The following is a 9,833-nucleotide window of genomic DNA, read 5'->3' as shown; positions in this document are numbered from 1 at the left end:
CTTTGGTAACAGATTGGGATCAAGACAAAATTTTGGCTCCACATATGAACTGTATTTCCCTTGCACCACAAATCTGTTGGTTTGGTGTGGCTAACTGGGAAAATTAAAAGTATGTATTTTTTTTGTTCTTGGCATTGTTATTAGTAGTAGTGGCAAATTATGCAAGGAAGCAAGCATGGTTTTTGTTTTTCCTGCCATTGTTATTATTATTAGTAGTAGAAAGATATCGTAAGGAAGCAAGCTTATACAGCACAAGTCAAAAAAAAAAAAAAAACTGCAGACCTCATTTGTCCATTCCCTCTCATTATTTTTGTAATAAACTGATTGTTTATTCCAACAATCAGTTATCCTCTGGCTGAAAGAAAATAATTGAACATATATCCTGCAGCCATCCTTTTTCAGTTTGTTCGTGTGTGTGTGTGTGTGTGTGTGTGTGTGTGTGTGTGTGTGTGTGTGTGTGTGTGTGTCTTGTCTCAGAAAGAGTAAGATACCATCATCATTAAGTTTACTCAGTGTATTTAAAGCCTTAAATATATCAGTGGGGGGGGGTCTCCTTGCAAGTGCTGCAATTTGCAGAACTGAGTATTTTGTGGGAAGAATACTCCTTTGTGTTCTTGACTAATTTCGTTGCCCTTCTCTACACCCATTCCAAGATTCTATATCTTTTTCAAAACAAAGCTTCCAGATCTGCAGTACTCAACTTAACCATTGCCTTGTACACTGAGATAATCACCTCCTTGTTCCTGCCAGTGTTCCTGTATCTCATTGATAATACCCCACGAGCTATTTTAGCAACCTGGCTGCACTGTTTAGAGAACTTCATGTCAGACTGTACAATTATCCCCAGGTCTCTTCTTTTCCATCCTAAATGTTGTACCACCTAGTTGGTATGTTATTCTGAGATTACTTCTGCTGCCCACATGCAGTACCTTTCATTTATGAAGGACTTCTTATAATTTACCTTAGCTTGTCTAATCCTCCCCCCCCTTAGCAATCTGATTGTAGACTAATTTTTACATTTTTTTTTTGTGTGTGTGTGTGCTGCTAGTCTCCTCAGCTCATCTGCCATCCATTTAAGTCTAAACCATGAACAGTATCTCTGTGTTGGTTCAAAAAGATTAATAGCGTCTATGATTACTTCCCTGAATGCCTCCCATTTAGAATTTACAGTTGGTTACATCATCAGTTGGTCCCACCAAAAGGAATTTAAAAACTCTCTAAGACCACTGTCAGTCTTTATGAAAGCAAAATCCATTTCTTTTATGCTTGACAGTAGTTATATCTTTAAGTAGATCTCATATCAGTATGTTATGATCACTGCCACCTAGTGGTTCCTTTATCTGGATATTCCTAATGCATGAAATGTCACTTCTGATAATCAACTCAAGGGCATTGCTTTCTCTTGTTTGCTCTCTAACATGCTGCTATTTTACCTTTCATTGCCAGATCTCCACCAAATCATGGGATAAAGGAGGCAGTGGTGAATGTAGTAAAGATTCTTGTGTTGCAGACTTTTGCTGGACTGTCTACTTCAATACATTTAAACTTCCAGCTAGAAAATTATAATGTGCCACATGTAATTAAGCAAGAAAAGTTGAATGATTTAGTTCCTGATTTAAACTTATCTGAACAGCAAGCAGAATTCCTTTGTTCCAGGTTACAACAGTAATAGATTTATTGATGCCACAAAATTAAGATTAAAAGCAGTTTTGCTGCACCAATGGAAATGCATTCCTATCAGTTTCTCTACTTCATTCTGTTAGCTTTAAAGAAGCATATGAAAGTATGCTTCTTTAAAGTGTATTAAGAATTTGCAGATAAAGGAATCACTAGGTGGCAGTGATCACAGTGTACTGATGTGGGATTTACTTAGATTTAATTACCATCAGGGGTAAAGGAAAGGGTTTTTGCGTCCGTAAAGGTGAGTACAGTGGTCTCAGACAGTTTTTAAATTCTGTACAGTGGGATCAACTGACAATGTTACCAACAGTAAATTCTAAGTGGGAAGCATTCAAGGAATTAATCGTGGATGCTACTAAAAGTTTCATACTTATTAAGAAATATTGTTCAAGGTTTAGGCCTAAATTGTTATCAAATGAACTAATGAGACTCGTGACAGAGAAGAAAAATGCATGGGATGTATATAAATTATCAAGCGACTTAGAAGCCTATGGCAGATATAAGCTAGTCTGTAATCAGGTCACAAAGGAGGTTAGGCAGGCGAAGGCAGATTATGAGAAATCCTTGGCAAAAGATGCTAAGAAAAACAACAAGGATTTCTTTACTTATATAAACTCCGTAATTTGGATGATTCCCATAGAGGTGCCTATGGGAATGAATTAAATATGCAACACTGATATACCATCATCATCATTACTAACCTACACTACTTGTACAATGCACTATCTGAGCAACAGCTCATCTGCACTTAAATCTTTAATGTATAATTTCATTCTTAATTGTTCCTTTTCCATGTCCCCCACCCCACCCCACCCCATTTTCTAATTTTATAATTCTTTCATAATTTTGTTTTCTTTTCTCCCTCTTTCCTTTTTTTTTCTCCCTCCCTCCTTTCTTTTTCTTTTCCTTTCCTTTCTCCTTTTTTCTTTTTTCCCCCCTTTTCTTTCTTTTTTTTTTTTTTTTTTTTTTACAAACTGTAAACTCACATAAAACTTTTAAACTTTCAACTCAGCAATTGCTAATATAAATAAAAACTCAGTGCAAAAATAACTGTGATATAAATAGCTCAACTGATATACCACATGAATGATTTTAAGTTGTTTTATTGAAAATGTGACTTGAACTACTGGAACTAATTCTGGCAGTTCAAGGCACTTTGAACCAGGAGTCACTCCAAAAAGCCTGACAATGAGAAACGGTGACTTCTTGAAACATTGTCAGAGCCTCTTGGAGTAGCTCCTGGGGAACTCCACTTCTAACGTCAGACCATTCTGAAGAGTAACCATTAATCACAACCTTCTGTTTCCTGAATACACCATTTCCCTATTCCTTCCTGAAGGAATAGATAAATGGTACATTCAGTGTAATTGTAACATCTTCAATAAAACAACTTAATCTTTTGTGTGCTATGTCATTTGCTTACTTAATTCATCCCATACAGTTGAAGGATAATATTTTCGATTGAATAGTAATAGAGGTATGTGATGCAAGAAAGCAAACTTATGTAGCATCAGCCAAAAAAAAAAAAAAAAAAAATTCACCCATCCATTCACTCCAAAAATTTGTCTAGTTCAGCCTTGAACTTAATTAAGCTGTCAACTTCCACAATGACAAATGGTAGTTTGTTCCAGAAACCAACCACCCACTGGCTAAAGGCAAATTTCCACACATCTGTTCTACAACTGTCTTTCCTCAATTTGAATTTATGCCCCCTTAGGTTCGTAATCTGAACAAGTGGAAGAATCCCATCAGAATTCATCGTGCTCAACCCATTCAAGGCCTTATACACCTCAATCAGATCACCTCGCAGGCGCCTAGTCTCCAGCCGCTGCAATTTGCAGAACTTAAGCCTCTCTTGGTAAGAGGATTCCCTCATTCCCTTAACCAATCTTATTGCCCTTCTCTGTACTCGCTCAAGCAAATCTACATCCTTCCTAAATTGAGGCCTCCAGACCTGTACGCAGTACTCAAGGCATGGCCTGACCATTGCCTTATACAAAGGGATAATCACCTTCTTTTCCCTACTAGCAAAATTCCTGTATATCAATGACAAAACCCCATGACTTGCTCTTGCAGCTTGTCTGCATTGTTCAGAAAATTTCATATCTGACTGCATGATTAGTCCCAGGTCTTTTTCATTTTCTACCATCCTAAGTGTAGTATCACACAGTTAGTACATTCCTCTGGGGTTACTTCTACCCATATACAGTACTTTGTATTTTTCTCTTGCCACTTCTCAGCCCATCTGTCCAAATTTTCTAAATCCTGTTGCAGTAGCACACTGCCATTACTGTCATTAACAACCCTGCCAACCTTTGTATCATCTGCAAACTTCTAAGCCTGATATACCTTCATCAATATCATTGATAAATATACAAAACAACAGTGGGCCGAACTCTGTGGAACTCCACTAATAACATTAGTCCATGAAGAGCGGCATACATTGATTACCACCCTCTGTCTTCTCCCACTCAGCCACCCTTTTATCCATTGTAGAAACTTACCCTTAATACCATTCTGCTCCAATTTGTGCAGTAGTCTTCCATACAACAGTGTCAAGAGCTTTCCTGAAATCCAAGTATATGATATCAAAATTATGTTTTGCATCCAGTTCCTTTGTAACCACATCATAGTATCCAATCAAATTTGTCAGACAAGACTTTCCCTTAACAAATCCATGCCGTGTCTGAATTATTGCTGCAGTCTTGTCTAGATGATCCTGCAATGCATCTTTAACCAGTGACTCCATTATTTTCCCCATAACAGTTGACCCATAACAATAACAGTCAATAACAGTTGACTTCTGGCTATAATGGTTCAGATAGCGAACCTTCTTATGTTCCTTCAGTCTAGAGCCGACTCTTATTTATGATATTAGTATGGCTACTCTGCAATGTGTATTCTAGTTCAACATTATTTTCACAACTTTCAGTTTATTACTATTACTTAATCAGGCCTGACAGTTCACAGATTCAGTTGCACGGTATCCATTATATATCAGCCCTATAGCAAGTGTCTCTTTGGATATATTAGGGGGTTGCAGTAAAGTTCCCATACTGGTGCAGTTGAAGTCATGTGTGATGAGTTTGAAAATAAACAGACGTGGTATGTTGTAGTTTAGACTTCCTCCAACAGATGTTGGTACATAAATTGTTCAGTAAGTTGACAGGTTGCAATTAGCAACCAGTTTTGTTAGTAGCGTTAACATTCCACATTATGATTTTGTGATGGAGCAAAACTGAGAAAATATGCAACAGAAGTGTATCAAATTTTAAAAACTCAAATGTTAAAAACTTATGATGAATAAATGAATTTTATAACTGTTATTATAACTGTTTCAAAGATGGATGCGAGAATGTTTGCTATGACCCAAGAAGTGGGAATCTGTTGAAATGAGAACAGAGTTGCAAAAGTTGGGGAAATTGTCGTTTGACCCTCGAAATGATGGCCTATGAGTTGGATAGGAACAGGCCAGCCTAGGAGGTGCACAAGCGAGACACTTGCCACAGGCACCATGCCACACCCCACATATATATAGTGGCGAACAAAAAAAACTGCATCATCTTAAAAAAAGTAACATTTGTAGTGAATGTATAAGATATTGTTTGATTACAGTCATTTTGTTTGTTGCAAAGCAAGGGTATTGCATCAGATAACACTTCTATTGCATCAGAGACAGTAATTTCAAGGTATTGCATCAGCCATTTCTATAAATACGTGTTGGAAGGGTATACACACTCATTAGTATCCTGTTTTGTAGAAGTGCCAGCATGGCTCCATATGTTCAGTTGACACCAAGAAAAAAAGTGTACCTGTGGCTCTGTCCCAGGAAGGGCTTTTTACGCATGCTATCGCTGATAAAATAGGCTGCCACCAGTCAGCAGAATCCCAGATGCTAAAATTAAAGTGTGAAACCAATGATGTGATGAGAAGACCTTGATCAGGCCATAAGAGAGTGACTACGCCTTCCCGAGATCGATATTTGAAAAGGCTATGCTATGCCTTCATATTTGCCATGCTAGTGTTCCTGATCTAAAAATGACTTTGAGATGGCCTCTGGTGTTGAAACGAATGCACGAACTATCCAAAGACTGCTTTTGGAATGTGGTCTGCATGCCTATCGGCCCAAGAAGAAGCCTTTGTTCTTCTTGGGTCGAAACCCAACAAAAATGAGGAAGAAGTGGCTTGCTTGGGCTAAAATGCATGTTTCATGGACAAAAGAGCAATGGTACACCATCATCTTTTCTGACGAATTGAAATTCAACCTTCATGGCTTGGATGGGAAGCGATATGTCAGAAGACGAAAATCAGAGGCATACCATCCTGACTGCATAACACCGACTGTAAAGTTTCCTGCCGGTCAGAAGGGGATACATAACAAGCAAAGGGGTGGGGCGAATTAAGTTTATTAACAGAATGGTGAATGCAGAAACCTACACTGCTATCTTGGAGGAGTGCCTGAAACCCATTATTAGAGATCTCCACGCAGATGTCCAAAACTGCATTTTTCAACAAGACTCAGCACCTTGCCACACAAAATTGGTAAGTTTTATGCTATTTAGATTTAATGATGAGTTTGTCTTCTTGTCTCACAAGGCTTAAAACATACTTACACCAATTTTTCCCTTGTTTTTCTCCCTTAAGGTGTAGTCGTACCTCAGAAATGCTGGCATTGCAGTGTTGGACTGGCACAGCCAGCAACAGTGCAGATTTGAACCCTATTGAAAATTGCTGGTAGATAATGTTGTCTATAAAATTGCTCAGAAGAAGCCAACAAGTAAGGTTCAGTTCCAGGAGAGCATTGTAAGGATGTGGTCTCCATAGCCAAGTGGTCAGGAGCGGGAGTGCAGTAGCACACGCTCTTTGAGTAGACCGGGGTTCAAGCCCCTGATTGCTAAATCGATCTGCCAACCCACACTGGACCAGCGTGACAGATTATGGTCCGTTTCCCTCAGCATAAATTGTTGAGGAGGCTTCCATCCTGCAGTGGGTTGATAATGGCTGCAGTTTACTTTACCACATGAAATTGGGCAACTGTATATCCAGAAGTTGATTAACTCTGTGCCAGATCGTTGCAAGACTGTAATTGAAGCTCGAGGAGGAACAACATTTACAGTACATAATACTATTATGGTAACTTGTAATTTCAGTTTGTACACATAAATGCAATAAAATGTATGTTTGGTTGTCATGATTGCCATTTGCATGATTTCTCCTATTTCCATTAATTACACATTTTACCCTTGGGAAGATATTTATGGCAATTAGGTATATCAGGTGGAGTCTTTTTATTGGATTTCATTCACAGAGATATATATCCCATCTAACAAATGCATTTTGAACATTTCTGCAACCCAGAATGTAGTGCAAAACACTTATTTACAAAATTCACAAGTGATGCAGTTTTCTCTTTCTCTCTCTCTGTGTGTGTGTGTGTGTGTGTGTGTGTGTGTGTGTGTGTGTGTGTGTGTGTGTGTGTGTGTGTGTGTGTGTGTGTGTTATTTTGGTTTTTAGGAGCATTAGCAACTAAGGCCATATTGCTCCGGGGGATATGCGTTGGTCATTCCCTGACCTTTCTGCATCCTCTGTATTTGGTGGTCACGGGCTCGAACCCCGGTCTAATCAAGAAGCATGTGCTACGCACTACTGCTCCTGGCTACGGAGGCGCCCCTGTGTGTGTGTTAAGATATGATATAAATTAGGCACCATTACAAGGTTTTGCCACAAATGCTAGTACTGGCCCTAGATATAAGGAGATAATTTGTCTGTGCAAAATTTGTGTCACGCAGCCTCATGGATAAGCAGAAACAACAGAGTGCCATCATGCAAAGACCTCATCCAGACTTGTCAAGAAAATCCTAAGTTCCTCAACTGTATTGTCACTGGAAATGATTGTTGTATGTTTTAGTACAACCCAGAGACGAAGCATCAAAGCATGCGGTGGACTTCAAAATCATCACCAAGGCTCAAAAAGCTTCATTTACAGAAGTCAAGGATCAAGATGACGCTGATCATGTTTTTTGACAAACACAATTCATGATTCACAAGGAATTTGTACTAGAGGGGGAGACAGTCAATGCTGCAGTCTATGTACAGGTACTTCAAAGATCATTAAAGTGCATTTCCTGGGTAAAGCTGCAAATTCCGAAAGAAAGGCAGCTGGTTCTTGTTGCATGACAATGCCCCCACCCATTCCACACTTGTTATGAAGGCATTTTTAACGAAATATGGCGTACAGATCAACCATCAAACCTACTCTCCCAATCTATTGCTGCTAGCGGACTTCTTCCTCTTTCTGAACTGAACATCATCTCTTTGGATGCCTTCGCTGACTCTTTCTGGAAACTTTTCCAATGATGTAATAATTTCATTCAGTCGGGTGGTGATTAATTTGAATAAAAGTAAAACCAATTTTTTAGGCTTCACTTTGTGTTCTTTTTATTTCAGCAGTCTGGGAACTTTATTGCCACACCTCGTAAAGTCAGTTCAGTTTTACTGTGTACGTTGTACTGACAAAGGTGTTACTCCGCCATTGCAACAAAAAGTACAGTATACTGACTAGTATTTACTCTAAAATGCTCTAAATTATTCAATATAATAGAAAAGCAGCCGAAATTAATGGAAAACTTCAGTTAATTATTCATATTATAGTTTGACTAATATGGCTGATTTTTCTTAGTTGTTGTGCCCAGCAGTCTTCAGAGATGTCCTTTTTTGCTGTTTGATATACCTGGTGGTTATAAAGTCCTTTCACACTTTTAAAAATTAAGAACTAACTATAGCTCATATCAAAAAGAAGTTTTTGCATCATAATCAGCATGTGATGGAGCTTTTTTAAAAAAATAAAAAATTAGTTTGTACACTAATTACGATGCAAAAACTTCTTTTCGATACGAGCTATAGTTATTTATTAATTTTTAAAAGTGTGAAAAGACTATAACCACCTTGTGTATTTGTGTGTATTTTACTAATTTGGCATTACTTTCTGCATTTATGATTATGTATAAATTTAGGGTGTTTTTTATTATTATTATTATTATTCACTGTACATGTACTTGTATGATTCTTTTGTGTAATCGACTATAAGATAATTATTTAACATAAAGAATGAGCAGCCTGACTTCTCAATCCTCTGCTCCCAGAAATTTTTCTTGCTGTTCTGTGATAGTACATCCAAGAAGTACAGCAGTTCCCAGTTTACAAGTTCTTTTTTTCTGCAGTATCAACAAAATCCAAAATATGAACATTAATTGCAATAAATAAATGCTAAACGTTCATAAATATGGCATTTCAAACCACACTCATAGCTATACAATACAGTACTACTGTGTGTGCGTTTGTTCAGGCAGAGATAAGGAGGGAGGTACAACTCTTAAAGAGTTTTGGAAAGAATTCCATATTTTAGATGCAATCAAAATAATAAAATGTGTGTGGGACAAAATTACAGAGAAGAACATGAAATGTGTTTGGAATAAACTCTGTCATTGGTTTATTAGTAACATTGAAGGATTTCAAGAACCAGCAGAAATCATACAACATGAAACAGAAGTCGTAAACATTGCTAACCAATTGCAGCTCGAGGTTTCTACAACTGATGTCACTGATCTGCTTCAAGTATGTAATGAGAGCTCACAAATGAAGACCTCATTGAAATGGCAAAATATGAAGAAGCTGAGGAAGAAGAAGAAGAAGGTTTAACAACTGAAACTCCTATTCATTCCTTCACTCTCAAAAGGCTTGACGAAGATTTTCAATACAGAAAAAGCAATTGAGATTGAGTCACAAGATTCAAATTTTGAGCACACTAGAAAAGTTGCTACAGATTTAAAAAATGCGTATGCATGCTATCATGAAATTTATAAAGAAAAGAAAAGAGTGTCTTCGAAACAAACGACTCTTGAAGCATTTCCAAAGAAGAAGACTCCTGGTGCTTCCAACAAACCAACGAGTGCCGAGCCAACAATGAGCGATGAACCATCAAAAAGTGACACACCATCAGCGAATGTACATTTAGTTGTTGATGAAGAAGAGTAAACATTCTTTAACCTTTGTATGACAAATAATTTCTTTATTATTATTATAATTTGCTTGATTTTAAAGGCTATATTTTCATTTCTTTGGATAAATAAATCATTGTTTAAGCATAAACTATT

General features: G+C 37.5%; 1 protein-coding gene across 3 annotated transcripts in view; it reads left to right on the top strand.

The window, feature by feature from the left end:
• Positions 1-9,833, top strand: part of Nmnat (nicotinamide mononucleotide adenylyltransferase) — a 117,807-nt gene that overhangs the window by 10,201 nt on the left and 97,773 nt on the right. The window lies entirely within an intron of this gene.

This window comes from Mastigoproctus giganteus, chromosome 11 (assembly GCF_048544385.1).
Source record: "Mastigoproctus giganteus isolate SK-2022 chromosome 11, ASM4854438v1, whole genome shotgun sequence".
Classification (NCBI taxonomy): domain Eukaryota; kingdom Metazoa; phylum Arthropoda; class Arachnida; order Uropygi; family Thelyphonidae; genus Mastigoproctus; species Mastigoproctus giganteus.
This window is presented reverse-complemented; position numbering and strand designations above follow the sequence as displayed.